Here is a 14596-nt window from a genome sequence, read left to right as displayed (position 1 = left end):
AAGAAGAAAAAAAAAGCTGTGAAGATATTTTGGGCCAAACTGGACTTAAGAATGCACTCTCCCTCCAACCATCTGTTTTTTAAAACAAACCCAAAATTTTGGGCCAACGTTTCCTGGGGCAGTAGTTGTGGTCAAACAATATTTGTGAGTTTAGTGTACTCGATAAGGTCTCTCGGTCTTGTAGCAGAAGTTAACTTGCTTGTCAGCTGAGGTGTGGTGAAAGGAGGTGGAGGTTAAAGAGAGATTACAAACATCATAAATGGCCAGATGCAGGGCTCCTCTGAGTTCAGGGCAAAACTCCCACTTACTTCGACCCAGGCAAGAGCTGGGCCAGCGTATCTCTTCCGGTTAGTGTTTGGTTTTGTGGGGAGAGGGGTGGCAGCTTTTTCTCGCTTTATTCACTGAAGCAGGAGGAAAATACTCAAACGGATAAGAAAGTCTGGGTTTGGCCGGCTGCGCCTACTGTTCACGCTACACGCCACAAACGTCTAAAGTGGATCTTGGGGAAATTACCCACAGTGGTTTTGAGGTTTTAAATAAGGACCAAAAAAAGACAGGAAAATTGCACACGAGCACTGATTCACGCTATAAATTCATTCAACTTCTTGACAGTTGAACTAAAAGCTCAAAGAGGCAACCTATTTTGTCTTATCAAGATGCAACCCTACTTTGAATTCATCCAGCCCAATGTCACCTTCTGGCTCAACAGGCGGAACCTCCTCGACATGGGGAGTCAATCTTAGTTTAGCAATAAAAACCACCTCCAGCGTTTTATCAGTGACCAGTAAGAATTGTTATCCTTGTCAGTGAATAAAGGCAGGGAATTTGGGGATTTTGCACAGAKGTCGGGAACACAGTAGCCATGTAAAAATGTGCTAATCGTACRAAGCATAAAGGAAAGCTCCTGCTCCTCAAGTTATAATGGCTAGCACTCACGGGCCAACATTAGCAYGCTTGTGAAAAGCACAATGAGATCGCTGACCACAGATGATAACAACCTTAGTTTTATACCACACCCTGAAGGCAAAACTTCTGGAAACCTTAGCTTTCCCTTGGTCTTTTCTGAAATGGCACAGTTTGTTGGTTCAAGAGAAATATTGTTCCTTATCTTGATGGGGATTTCYATTGATCTTGGCTACAGAAGAAGGAACCAATAAAGCTTTTTCCCCATACTCGAACGTGCTGCATGCCTTTTTAGCGTAGATGATACTACAACATGCCTGCTTGATCTTACTTCTCAATGACAGACTGAGGAGAAATTGTGTTAAATACCTGACTTGTAAAATTCCAAAATAAATAGKTAATACTTCTGAAGAGCCTCTTCTGCAGGAAAGGGGTCTATCTGCCCTATGCTGAAGTGTACAGGAAAGTGCCCATATTGAAAAAAATAATTTCACAGGACACCTCATCAGTCCATTTGGAAATTATGGGCTTGCTGGGCATCATTCTCTTCCCATCTGTGTTGCTCTGAGTTAATTAGCAAGTTCTAGAGCACTTTAGATTATGTTTTTTCCCTCATCTTAGAAATCCCTGAATCTAAACCAAGTGATGTCGTTAAAATGCACTGGTGCATAAGCACTTAAAAGATGCTGGCTGATCGTCTGTTAATGGAACAACTAAGAAGGAAGCAATGTATCACCAAGTAGCACAAATAAATTGTATTTACATATTTCTTTCCCTGCTTTTTTCCATATTTGATTCCTTCCAAATCTAATCCAGTCTTTTGTCTTCTCTTTCTTTATTCTGTTAGCTTCCTCCAGCAAAAAACACCAGAGAGACCACAAGACATTTCCTCTACATTCTCTCCCAACCATCTTATTTTTCCCTCTTTCCCTTACATCCCTCCTTCCCCTCCTACCTGACTTGCTGCACATGTATTTTGGGGTGATTTTCCTTCCTCCCATTCACTAAACTTTCATCACTCTCTCTCTAGTAACACCTCAATTTAAATGGCATTGTCTCAAAAGTTAGTTTCACTGATTTGTTCTGCTTTCCCCCAAGCTGCAAGCCTTTGCAGGCAGGTACACTACTGGAAAAATCCTTTATTTCTTGATTATACCAGGCCGGTAGCTGAACTGGAATGCTGGAAGAGTCCCTGTTTTCTCTTGTATACTCAGGCCATTTGACAGTGCCGTTTTGCTTTACTGAGATGTCGTCTGCTGTACGCTYGCCTCGCATGCCGGGTAGCTGGGCACCCACAGGCCACATCTGCTGAGAAGCAGAAGTGCAAGCTGCTTGTGCCAGCGCAGTTGCAAATAACCARGCAGCAGCAGGAGATGTTTCACCATTTCCCCAGCTGCTGCTTCTCCACCTGAGCTCGCACCCTAGTGCCGCAAGGAACCGCAGCAACACCCTAGGCAGTAAAGCACACCTGGCACCCCAAACTGCTCTGATGAGTTCACTGTTGCTAAAGAAAGAAGAGATTAGCAAGTATCAGAGGCTATGTTTAGGATATATTTATAAGGGCATCCTGGAGAAGCAACAGAAAAGAGAGTTATTACTTTCAGAAGACARCAGAAAAGGTCCATGCAATACTGGGAGCTAAGGTGAAATGTGATTTCAGCGCGACTGCACTGCTGAAATGCACTTAGAAATGCGTCGAGGCWAACTCTTCCTAACTCGGCAGCTTCCTATGGTTGTTCAGAATGTGGGAAAGCAGAACTGTAGAAATGAACAAACCCCAGATAGATAAATTGGCTTTTTTTCTTTTTCTGATTAATGTCATGATGCAGAATTCCAGATTAAAACAGCCTGGAGGATTTTCTTCCTCTAAAAGATCACTCTCTCTCTATATATATATATTTTCTTCCCAGTAGGGGAGACCAAACCAACCAGGTCTTGCAGCACCAGTTTTGTGGCTAGTATACTGTTGACATTTGCAGGATCAGCCTCTCTTTTCATGCTTTTGAGACCTGGTCCCTGTCCGTTCTGTAGACCCTGCTCATCCCCGAGAAGCTCTGGAAGCGCACCAACGCAAGCCAGGCTCTGTTCACACGGCCTCCAAAAATWTTACCTTAATCCTGAAGGAAAAGAAGGGGGCTGTCTCATGGRCGCGTACGCTTATGAAAATCCACAGACCTCCCATATTTACGTATAATAAGAATCAAATGTTACTAGAGACACCAAAATGTTAGTGTAGGTAGGGACAGCATTGCTAGAGCACTACAAGTCAGGGATATCTATTTACAAACCCAAGTTCAGACAATTCACTCAGAGCTAAAACGCCTAAATGCATWGCCGTGCGCACCGGGTTGGAAGCGATGCTAGCTGTATCACTTCCTTCTGCGCGGCGGCCTCGAACGTCACTGTGACGAACGGAGCAGCCCGACGGTCTGGCTGCGTTCACTTCGCAGTCCTGCTCTCTCGCGTGGCCTTGCTGGCCCCCGTCACGATCATGCAAGGGACTGCATGCGGCATCAGCTCTTGGCTGCTACCTCTTAAATGCTCTAGACTGCAAGAATCACAGAATTCAAGGGAAATGCAAGATACTTGTTCATATCCAGGACACCTGAAGAGTCATGAGTGGTAAATTTAAGGCCTGAAATATGTGTCAAAAATAAACAAGTCTCTCCCCATCCAGGCAGAGAAATGAAATCACTTCTGTTTTGAGCAAGTCCCTCAAAGCAACAGTAACACAGTTCCCACTAGTGTTCTTCTGCTAAGAGGGAAGAACTGAAAAACTGCATTTTACTGTAAGCCCACAAAAAAAAAACTAAAGGATTCAACAGCTAATTGCTAAAAGAAAATGTCAGCAATACTCCAAAAATTAGCTTGTCTTTTGCTAATACAGGACCATACAGCTACACAGCCAAGATGCTGGAGTATATTAGGTTACCACGTCTCAGACCCGTACGGCAGCCTTCTGCATGTGCGCTCTTGAACTGCGGCAAATGTGCAGTGATTCTACTTATCTTGGGCCTCTTTTATTGAGGGCTAAGCTACATCAAATGAACCTATATTTATGAGGGCCAGGAACACCCACCTGTGTGGTAACACAGTCATCTCTGTAACTTGACTGTGCATCTAAGCCCTGAAATTTTCTCAGGATGGACTCATCTGAAGGCTGAAATTAAGTGCAATTTCAGGTCTACCTCCTTTCAAACTGAAGTGGTGCATAGGTCTAGTGGTAGCACTTCACAGCAAGGTAAATTCCACACATACATACCAAAGCTATAATGACTCTGTAAGTTAAATATAAACAGTTTTGTTTGTGTTTAAATATTTGAACATCTGTCTACGGTGTTTTGAGCCCAAATGATAGAACTACACTACAGCACAAGAATGAAATGATGATAATTAACGAATGGAAAATAAAGTCATAATAGGCTTAGTTTCACACACACAATAATTTTATATAGAGAGTTATATATATGTATGTATGTATGTATATATATGTACACATACATATGTGACTGTAGATATAGGCATATGGTATAATAAAAGAAAATGCAAATAAACACAAATAAGAAAACATTAAAATTTAAAAGTTCTTCTCACTGAATTAGTAAAACTATGCTTAGAAATGGAGCAACAGACCTTTATATTCAAGTCGTCAATATTTCAACTCTCTTTGCAGTGTAAAAACAACAAAAAACTCTCTCTCTCCCATGAGAAAGGCCAAATTCACAAGGCAGAGAAAGCTCCTCCCCATCAGATAGGGTCTTCATTATTCTTTTAAATATTCAGAGTCTAAAAAGCTATAAAAATATTTGAGTGTGGTATCCTTTTAAATCAGCACATACTCATCTTGTTCTTCCATCCAGCACTTGGCATCAAAGGGTTTCTTTATGTGCAGGTGTGAAAGGTGTGTGTGCAAATTAAGTACCTATCTCACTAGCTATGCAGTCTGGAGGAGCACATGAAAGAAGCTGATCATAACAACCCAAAGGATTCATTTCTTATTTTAAACTAGGACTGCAGGCCTGCTCCTGTCCTCCTTGCACATCCAAAGCTTGCACAGACTTCTGCAGAATTTTTGCAATAGCAGGAGTCCCCATTCACCACAGACACGGACACAAATGACTAAGTCTGCCTTTTCTATTAGTAATTGCTGTCGGAAAAATGCCGAATGTATATGGTGAGATTCATTTTTTAATGAGTTGCACATCCTGACCAGTACAAGTGATTTGTTCTAAGTTACATCTCTTTCAGTTCAGATGCAGAAACTGCCTTAACCCCACAGGGCTGGGCTTGCCAAGGACCAGATGGCTCTGACTTCAGTCGTATATTCTGGCCAGTGGTCTCAAGGCTGGGGTTAAAAAAGCAGTTTGTTCCTCTCTTACATAAGCACCGAAAGACAATACTACATTCGAGCTCATAAAAATATTTTAATTGGTGATGATTTCCAGACAACTATGTCAAAATTAACTCCGAGTTGATGCCCACTTGCTTAAATTTCATTCATCTGGGTTCAAATTATTTGCTTTAAAGAAGAAACATTTCCTTTTATACACACTTTGGTTTCAACCTCCAAAACCATTGCTAGAAATTAGTCCTAACCACCCAGTCGGCTGCCTCAGAAACTGAGCTCAAATCCATCACTTTAATGACATCAATAACAAATACACAATTTTCAGCCCTATTGTGAACAGTGGCATACCGACGAGCATGTGTAGCTGTCATCTCGTTAGTCACTAGAAAAACACCAATGAAACCGAAAGAGCCTAACCATGACAAATTATTCAAGAGTTTAACCTGAGACATTAATGAGCGCTAAATAGCTTGTTTTCATGCTTGCTTAAGGAGATTTGTTTAAAACCCCACCAACCTCTGCTGCCCGTCGCCTGGCAGGGTGGTTCCTTCTTGTCAAGCTGGTTTTCCTATTCCAGCTAAAACGGAAGGCTGCAAAAGTTTACGGGTGCCCTTCTTCTCCCCCAAGACATGCATGCATGCACGGTGGCAACCATCCCAATGGTTGAGCTTTCTCGCACCGGTTGAGTGAGCTTTCCGAGATACTCGCCCAAATAGAAACGGAGAGCTAATAGAAATATGTGCTCCTGATCATGTTGACACCGACAGAGTCAGTGCAATGATGTCAGGGTAAAACAAATGCAGAAAGAAAAACTAGCTGTCTACAGTACTTTCAACTTTTCAGATTTCCTATTTTGTCTGTTTTTCCTCTCTCTGGTCTATACTAGTTAGTGAAAAGCACGTAAGGCGTAAGCAGTGACTAGGACAGGCAGTTACTTGCCAGTCTTTGAACTGCCGAATAAGGGCTGCCTAACGAGAGGCTCCCTCCTGTAAGCCACCTTCACCTCCCGCAATGGTTTCAAGGAGTTGAAGGGGTTGTGGTCTGGAGTCTAAACAAATGACATTGCTCTGACACAACAACACAGCACAGCGATATCTGGATGAAGCTTAAAGCTGGAAAACTAAGTCACAGAATCACAGAATGGTTGAGGTTGCAGGGGACCTCTGGAGATCATCTTGTCCAAACCCCCTGCTTAAGCAGGGTCACCTAAAGCATGTTGCCCAGGATCGTGTCCAGATAGCTTTTGAATATCTCCAAGCATGGAGACTTCACAACCTTTCTGGGCAATCTGTTCCACTGCTCGGTCACTTCTTCCTATCTTGAGGATGGAGTACATAAAATAAAAAACAAAACAAAAATATTTCCATTCATCAAGGGAAACTGAGGTCTTCTAACTCATCATGATATACCTTGAATACAAATATGCTGGAAGAACAGAGTCATACCAGTAAACAAACACCTCAATCTTCACCATCCTTCCTGTCATGTAGTCATGTCATCCCTAGGGTAGGATAGGATAGTGCCACTATTTATCCTTCCCATGAGAGTAACTGGGGCCCAAAGAGGCACCTAATTTTCATTGGTGTCAGCAAGTTTGGACATTTGCTTAGTGGAATTTTCAAGAGCGAAGCTAAAATGTCACAAAAACATCAGAAGCAGACCACAGACTTGGGAGACCTGGACTCAAGCGACTCAGCCACTGAGCCATCCTCCTACATTCCTGCCTTACTCATCTGGCCATGGAAAGGTGGCCTCCACTGCTTCCCGAAATAAGAATGAACGGAAGAAAAAAGGGGGCGTAGGGTAGGAGTGTTTTGTTCTCTTTGAAAAGAAACATTTCTTCCAACAGACAGCCTTTATGCTGATGTTCCAGATATGCTAACATTTTTTTTTCACTACATATAGAGTCTAAACTGTCATTCAGGGAAGACACGGGATTCTAAAATAGGAGCAATCTCAAATGTGCTCCAAAAACTGCACTGTGCTCCAATATAAAACAATTCTGCGGTCCGTATGCGAGATCTCAAGCATTTGATCGCTCTGGCTTTTCCTTCAATGGAATTTATGTGGGAAAAACCATTTTATTTTGACCAGATTGTTTTTATGCCAAAAATCTTTTTTTTATTACTTAAATTTGGGCCAAATTTCACTTGACAGCATTTTCTTTTAAGAGATGATACATGATTGTTCCATGTTGCATATATGCCCAAAAGTCTAATCTCTCCGTAAACTCATGTCTTTATAAAAATACGAAGTCTTCTAATAATTTGTAAATTGGTTCTGTATCCTGAACTTCAATTAAGCGAGGGTTTTGGAATTTTTTTAGTAACTCATAAAGTCGGGAAGTTTTCAACTCAGATGCTGGGACCATAGTTCAGGGCACACTGAACCAATTTAAAAATGTGAATGTAAAAAAGATATTACCCATAAGTGACAAATTAAAGAGTGCGCAGAAATGGTTTTCAGCATGCAGTGCCTTCCACTGCTGACTGCTCACCCAGAGCGGCTATTCTGGGGTCAACATTTTCTGGCAACACAAGACAATAAAAAATGCATATACTCGGCTCTCATGGTAAAGCTACTGTATCTGACATAACGTTAACGCAGAGGCCCAGAGAGGTTACTGAACCTTGGCTCCAGCTACATCAATCCCTATTTTAATCACTCTCTTGACAACACTTCTCTTTCAGCTCTCAAGCTGCTTGGCTCCTAAGGATGGGAACACCATGACAGTGAAAGAAACGGGAAAAAGCTTAAGCAAAGTCATAGCAGTGAGGAGAATAAAGCTGCCTCTGATGGTGCCTTTTGCTCAGTGCTGCAATCTATCACTCTCCAAAATAAGTTGTTTTAACTTAAAAAAAAAAAATGTTCAACCCTGGTCCCCACTTGAGTAACAATTTGGTAAGTGGCAAACTGCTCACTGCGTCCTGCTGAACGATTTCCTGAGCCAGCTGGACTTACAGGGAGTATTGCTCACCTGCCCTGCTCTYTCTTTGACTTAGCAGGAGCATACTGAAAGTGAGAAATACCTTCAAGTGCAAGGTCTCCTCCACGTCATATGGACCGAGAGCCAGAGACAGCTCAGAGAGCGCGACCCGCGCTGTTTGCACAGCCCCCGGTACAAACGCGCCTGGCTGCTGCTGAAACTCCTGCCACCTTCCAGCATCTGCAAGTAGTAGGTGCATGTTTTAAACAGAAGGAGGGCAAGATTTCGATACAGGAACAGATCTCAAGTACAGTTTGTGACACTGGGTGCTCTCCATCAGCTTGCTCAATTTACAGGGTTTAAGAGCAGTGAGAAGAGTTCTGATCCCCGTTAAATGGCTCAAACACCTTCAGCAGCTCTTTGCCACCCAAATGCAAAATGCGTGTTGACAAATAGCAAGCATTTTTTCACTGGCTTGTATCAAAATATACAAAATAATGGAAGACTTTGCCCCTAGATGCACATATTTTCCAGGTATGCACAGCTTATTTTTGCAGAAAGGCTGGTAATTTCCCCCAGATTGCACAGAGCTTCATATCCTCCTCAAGAGGCTCTGGGTGCCTGGAGAACCTTTCTGACCACTTATTGACCAAAGCTAGACCCAGGCAAGAAAACTAGGTTGCAATTTTGTCCACCCCAAAGTGTGGACAGCGCCTGGATTGAGGTTGCTGGCAGCCTCTTACCTGACATAAAGCTGACCCACACAAACCAGCACACATCTGACCCTGAAAGTTATTTAGAGCAGAGTTTGGAGGGGGGTTTCAATGCTCATTTCCTGTGTTGGTTGTTCCTAAACATATGAGATTAAAAAAAAAAGGGAATTCCTTTTTGGAAACGAATAAAACCTGACACTGTTGCTCACACCAGCTCTTTCAGCATGGCCGCGGGGAGCTGTAGATGCAGAAGCGCTCGCAGCGGGACCCACCGGCTCCACGAGCTGGGAGCTTTGCATTGGCTCCGGTCTACTGCACAAATCTCCTCCAGTTCCTTCTCCGTAATGTCTGCGCGGATGGTGCCAACTCAATTGAAGTGTACGCGCCCCAGATTACACCTTTGAAGGGTGGAGAAGGAGAATCCTGCCAAACCCCAGCGCCCGGAGGCACCTTGCCTCCTAAGCTGTAACGCCTCCAGAGGCCTTGCAGACCGAGGTGGCCCCCGTTTCCTCTTTGGCAAAGGTTGTTGCCTTCTCTGTGGCAGCCTCCGCACACGCGCAGGGGTCCCACCGCGCTCTCCTACCCCACGGCTGCTCCCGGAGACAGCGCCCGGCAGCGCCTTTCGTTACCAGTCATAGACCCGAGGCGCTGAAGCCAACGGCAGAGCTTCTGGAGCCCCCGAGGAGAGGCGGCCGCCAGCTGCATTCATTTTCTAGGCAGAATTTCCATTGAAGTCAATGGAATATTTTAAGCATAAATTAGTAACACGGTAGATTTAACATGTTAGAGGTGGAGCTGGCAGAGCTGCCTGTTACTGAAGTTGCCCAACATCTCCCATTATCAGACCCTCTTTTCAGCCACTCACAACCTTACTGAATGTTGACTGTTTGGATTCAATTTTTTTTCTCGCAGGAGTGAGACGCATACTTCTGTAATTTCAACCAAAATGGCTCAGAGATTCCTGGAAATGAGTTAGCTTAAGAGGAAAGAAAAGAAAGAAAAGAAAAAACAGAAGTAGCGTCTCGAAAAACATTTTTGGCAACCTTTTCTTCAAGGAGCTTTTCTGTCCCTGTATTTTGGAATGGAGACTTGAAACAGCCCTGCAGGTTGGCTTTTCTTTTTTTTTTTTTTTTCCCAGCAGTGTGCCTGTTGCCATCTCAATGGCAATCCAGCCAGATTTGGTAAAATTATAAACCTCTGGAAAAAATAAAATTTCACAGAGTGGAAATTCCTTAAATTTTAGGAGCTAAGAGCTTTGAAGATTTGACCCACAGCTTGGTAAAGGTGCCTGACCGCTGGCCCACAGATTTTATGCTTTTGCCACGCACTTTTGGTTTTTTTGTAATCAGAGGTAAACTGCTTAAAACAAAGTGCTTACAGGTTGTATCARCTGCATGCTTCTTAAAATGTATCTCAGTGCCTGATTAGAGGCTCCCAGGCTTCTTCTTCAGAAGTCCTCAGTTAACTCTTAACCCAACCTCAGAGCTGCACTTTGAATGTATAAAATGCTATGTTAAGATCTTTGAAAAATAAGATGCCATTCATCTCAATTGGCGTGCTGAGAATTAATTCTCTCTGCCCCTGTGTCCCATCTGTCAAATGGGGATAACACCTGTTTCCCCATGATGCTGCAAAGGAAAATCCATTACCGCCAGGGAAAGCCTCAGGTAACGGTGCACCCATCCCGCAGACAGCCCGCTCTGCCCTCCGCGCAGCGGCGTGTGGTCAGTAAGCCTCGGGGCCACGTGGTCGTTCACAAATATTGAATATTCAGTAACTGGGTATGCATGATCCTGTAGGCCAGCGCTGTCCTCTGGATAAATGTTCCTACGCATGTTCCTACAGCAAAGGACTGTTTCATCGTGCACATGCACGGGAGGCATGAATTACGGTCACACGGAGAACCCCAACCCATTAACAAATGGGTGAGAACCCATTTCCTAACTTCTGGGTGCTCAAACGTGCATTTTCCCTTCTGTAGTGAGCAAAACATACACCCTGCATAAATGCAGAGTCTGAGTATCCTTCATGCACTCTAATTCTGCCGTCCTTATTCTTGGAGATGCTTAYGACTGTGTGTCACACCCCAGGCAATAAATACTAGTGTTACACAAGACCTCTTCAAATCAGCAACAAGCATGGCCTRGGCTCACCCTTCCAAAGCAAAAGATAAAAGCTGCTAAAACTCAACTGTCGGACTTGGCAGAGAAGTTGATGARGATCACTAGTAAAAGCTGTGGTCTTGGAGATGATGCTTTAAACCAGCATGGACATTTCTGCACTGAGTACTGGACGTTTCAGTCAAGCAGGCATGGAAGAACAGGACAGGAAAGTTCATGCACCGACTACTTATGTCTAACAAGGAGGAGCCCACGGATACCTCAAATTACAAGGCATGGCAAACTTCAGAGAGCAGCCCTTCAGCAAGATTTAAAAACGCAAAAGGCACTTCAGTTTAGAGAGCGTTAAAGAAGAGCATGAAGGACCACTACCAAATTCTGCTCCGCTGCTGTAAGAAGCCTGCTGGTAACCCAGGGTGCTTATTTAAAAATTATTTGGATATCCACATCGACCAAAAGCCTGGCTATGTTTCAGAGATGGCCACATTGAACCTTGTAGACACTCAGAGTGGGATCAATCATCTTCTGTATGGGTGTATTTCTCTCTTATAACCAGAAAAAGCCCAAAGATGACTGGGACACAATATACAGCTTTTAGACAAATAGTCAAGTAGAGTGAATCCACCTTGCGTCTCTGAACCTTTTACCCATGTGTCCCTTAGAAAGAAGATTTTTGTCTTGATTACTTAGCTGATGAACTAAAACACTGAATAATTTACATTTGCAGCTCTGTCATTGAGCTCAACACTTCTTCCTACAGAAGTGGTAGGTTTATTATAGTGCTAGTTTTCAAAGCAATTGTTCAAACACATCAAAAAAGACCAAAACTGTGACTGAACTCATAACCCAGATCATCAAAGCCAAAGAATGTCCAATATGAAAGTAAAAAGCAAATTCCATAAATCCAAAGTTAATGGTAACAAAAGACCTCAGGAATGATAAATTTAATTCTTTTAATTTAATTGAGTTACTATTCTAGAAACTTTGTAATCAACTGTTGCATTTCACATGTCTATAGTACTTCAAAAATTAATTTAGATAGATTGGATTAATTGCAGCATGTTGTTATCTAAAAGTCTGAATCAGGATCTGGGTTTTAGTCCTTGATTCTGTACAAACACAAGAAAATATATAGTCCACGCAGAGTACCCTCTGGACTCCTAAGCAATGATTTGTACCACATAATGATTCTGTGTTCTATTTTAAAGTTTGTATTCATTTCCAGTTTCTATATTGCTGAAAAATTCAGGCATGAATTTTCAAATTACAACAAATACCATCCATTTTTGGTGGATATTCTGATCCCTTTGAAGTATTATAAGATGCGCAGTCTGTTAAAAATCAGACTTCTTTTGCAAATTCAGTCTAGGATTTACGATATGGAGGCAAACACATACCTGCTACTACAACAGTGCCTGCAAATGCTCCTTTCCATGAGCATTCTACAACGATGTGAAAATGTTGTATATAATTGTCTTCCTGACTCATGATGCGTGAAGCAATACTCTGAAATAGAGTGAGCTACAGCCCTATTTCTAGCAGATTAAACTACAAACACAACCGCTGGAGTCATCCGTTCCTTTCTTTAACCGCACGATGCACTTCTGCGGTGGTTGTGGAGGTGATGATTTTCCTACTGAGCTCTACGGGACAATGAAACGAAACACCAGCAAGTGCCTCTGACCGCATGTAACACTTAAGACCATGTCTACTACTGTGGGAATCCAAGATGGGAAAATGCGTGAAGATACAAGGAAGCAGACAACTAATTGGCATTACTCACACGGATTACAGRCAGGCAGGGAGCAGACTCTATGCTTGTAAGCACTCTGGTTAATACCTATTTGGCACCCTCATTTGAAATTAGTAGGACTCCCAGAGAAGCAAGGTATTATGCAGCGGGAGTAAAGTTCATGAAATGCATGTCAGAGTTTGAAGGCTGAGGGAAGCAAAACACATTCATGCTGGCAATAACCAGGTAAAAAGGATTGCATCATGCTGTGGAAAGATTACATCTCAGAGTCAAAGGAGAATGGGCAGCATGTAACTTTGGATGAGGAAGGAACAAGTAGTGTACTCTGATATGAAGCAGGAACTTTGGAAACATTACGGAGTATTTCTCAGCGCTGGAAAAATCTTTAAATGGGTTCSCCAATGTCATCTGTAGGTAACACCCATAAAGTATATTACCACCTTTATACTGGTTGTTACACAGTTGCAATATTTCAGTTAGGGTGAGAATCTCACTTACTACCATGCCTACAACTGCATAACCATGGGTTTTAACCTCAGCAGTTCACACAAGCCAAGCTAAGCAGGAACTGAGCAGTACTTGACTAACTAAATCCTGCAAGAAGTGATCATGATGCCTTAGTAGATAGCATCATTTCTTAAAGATATGTCTGTAACGCACTCATAATGACAGTAGCATTGCACAGACACTTCAAAGTTAGCTTTAAACAAACCTGGACAGTGTCAGAAATGTAGCACGGATGGTTTACAGTTCAGTACAAAGCACCCACGCAAGAAGCTGGGCAAACGGTTAATCTCTGTTGAGCTCTGGGCAGCTGTGACTGCACTGCTACAACTATCTGAGCCACCTGTTTTGAGGCTAATTCAGGTATGTCTGAATTTCATACCAGTCACTGGGACTGCTGTGTACATATATGCCCTGGCATCGTGATACATCTCCTCAGACTTCAGCCACTTCAAATACAGGGTGTCTAGCCCAAGCTAGTCATCTAGGCTCCATTTATAATCAATGGAAAGAGACAGATACCTCCAAAGAGCAACTCATTCCTTTCTGAGATAAGCATTCAAGATCAGTGCGGTAAATCACCCTCTGCAAGTGCCCGTGTGTCTTCGTTCACTACCGACCAAACCTAGCCTAGATATCTAAYTTTTATAGAGTGAAAGCCACTGAAAGCCACTCTCAGCCAACAGAGAGCTACTATCTTCTCAGCGTAGTGAGAGCACTGTGCTGAGTAAGCTGGTCTAGTGTAGATGAGATATGTAATAGTGGATCTGAGGAGACATACACATGAAAGAACCCGGTTGTCTTCATAAGAGTAAGGTTTCTGGCCTCCTAAACATCCTGCAGCATGAGATCATTACCAAGTTTCTTTCCCTGAAGTTTCAATTAAGTATGACATGYTTCTTCATTTCCTCTTCTGCATTCTTTGTCTGGTTAAATCAGCATCTGTGTTTCACTTCTAGGACAACCATGTTTCAATGGAGAATAAGCTTTCAACGGAGAATAAAAATAGATTTTATATGTAAAGTTTATAAAGTACTTTGGGATTCCTAGGAAGGAAAAACTACATAAACACAAGATGTACTACTCTGCCTCTCCCAAACACAMTTGCCCTGTTTCCTACTCCTCTCCTCAGTTTTGAGTGTGGAAGGAAAGGTGTAAGAGGTGCTACACTGCAGTGAGAGAGAAAAAAAAAAGCTGCTATTGGGAGCATTTGTAATGCTGCAATGAGCTAACTGCATTTGGAAAGTGAAGGGCTCCAAATGTTAAAATTCTCTTAGGAGGAAAGTAGGGAACAAAGTGGTCTGAGAAAAGCTACTTTAATGTCTTTTT

The 14596-nt window shown here is 42.7% G+C and overlaps 1 protein-coding gene across 1 annotated transcript in view; it reads right to left on the bottom strand.

The window, feature by feature from the left end:
- Window positions 1-14596, bottom strand: part of RUNX2 (RUNX family transcription factor 2) — a 76583-nt gene that overhangs the window by 48638 nt on the left and 13349 nt on the right. The window lies entirely within an intron of this gene.

Source organism: Rhea americana, unplaced genomic scaffold (assembly GCF_003343005.1).
Source record: "Rhea americana isolate MKP2758 unplaced genomic scaffold, rheAme1 scaffold_63, whole genome shotgun sequence".
NCBI lineage: Eukaryota > Metazoa > Chordata > Aves > Rheiformes > Rheidae > Rhea > Rhea americana.
Note: the sequence above shows the minus strand (reverse complement) of the source record. Positions and strands in the feature narration are given on the sequence as shown.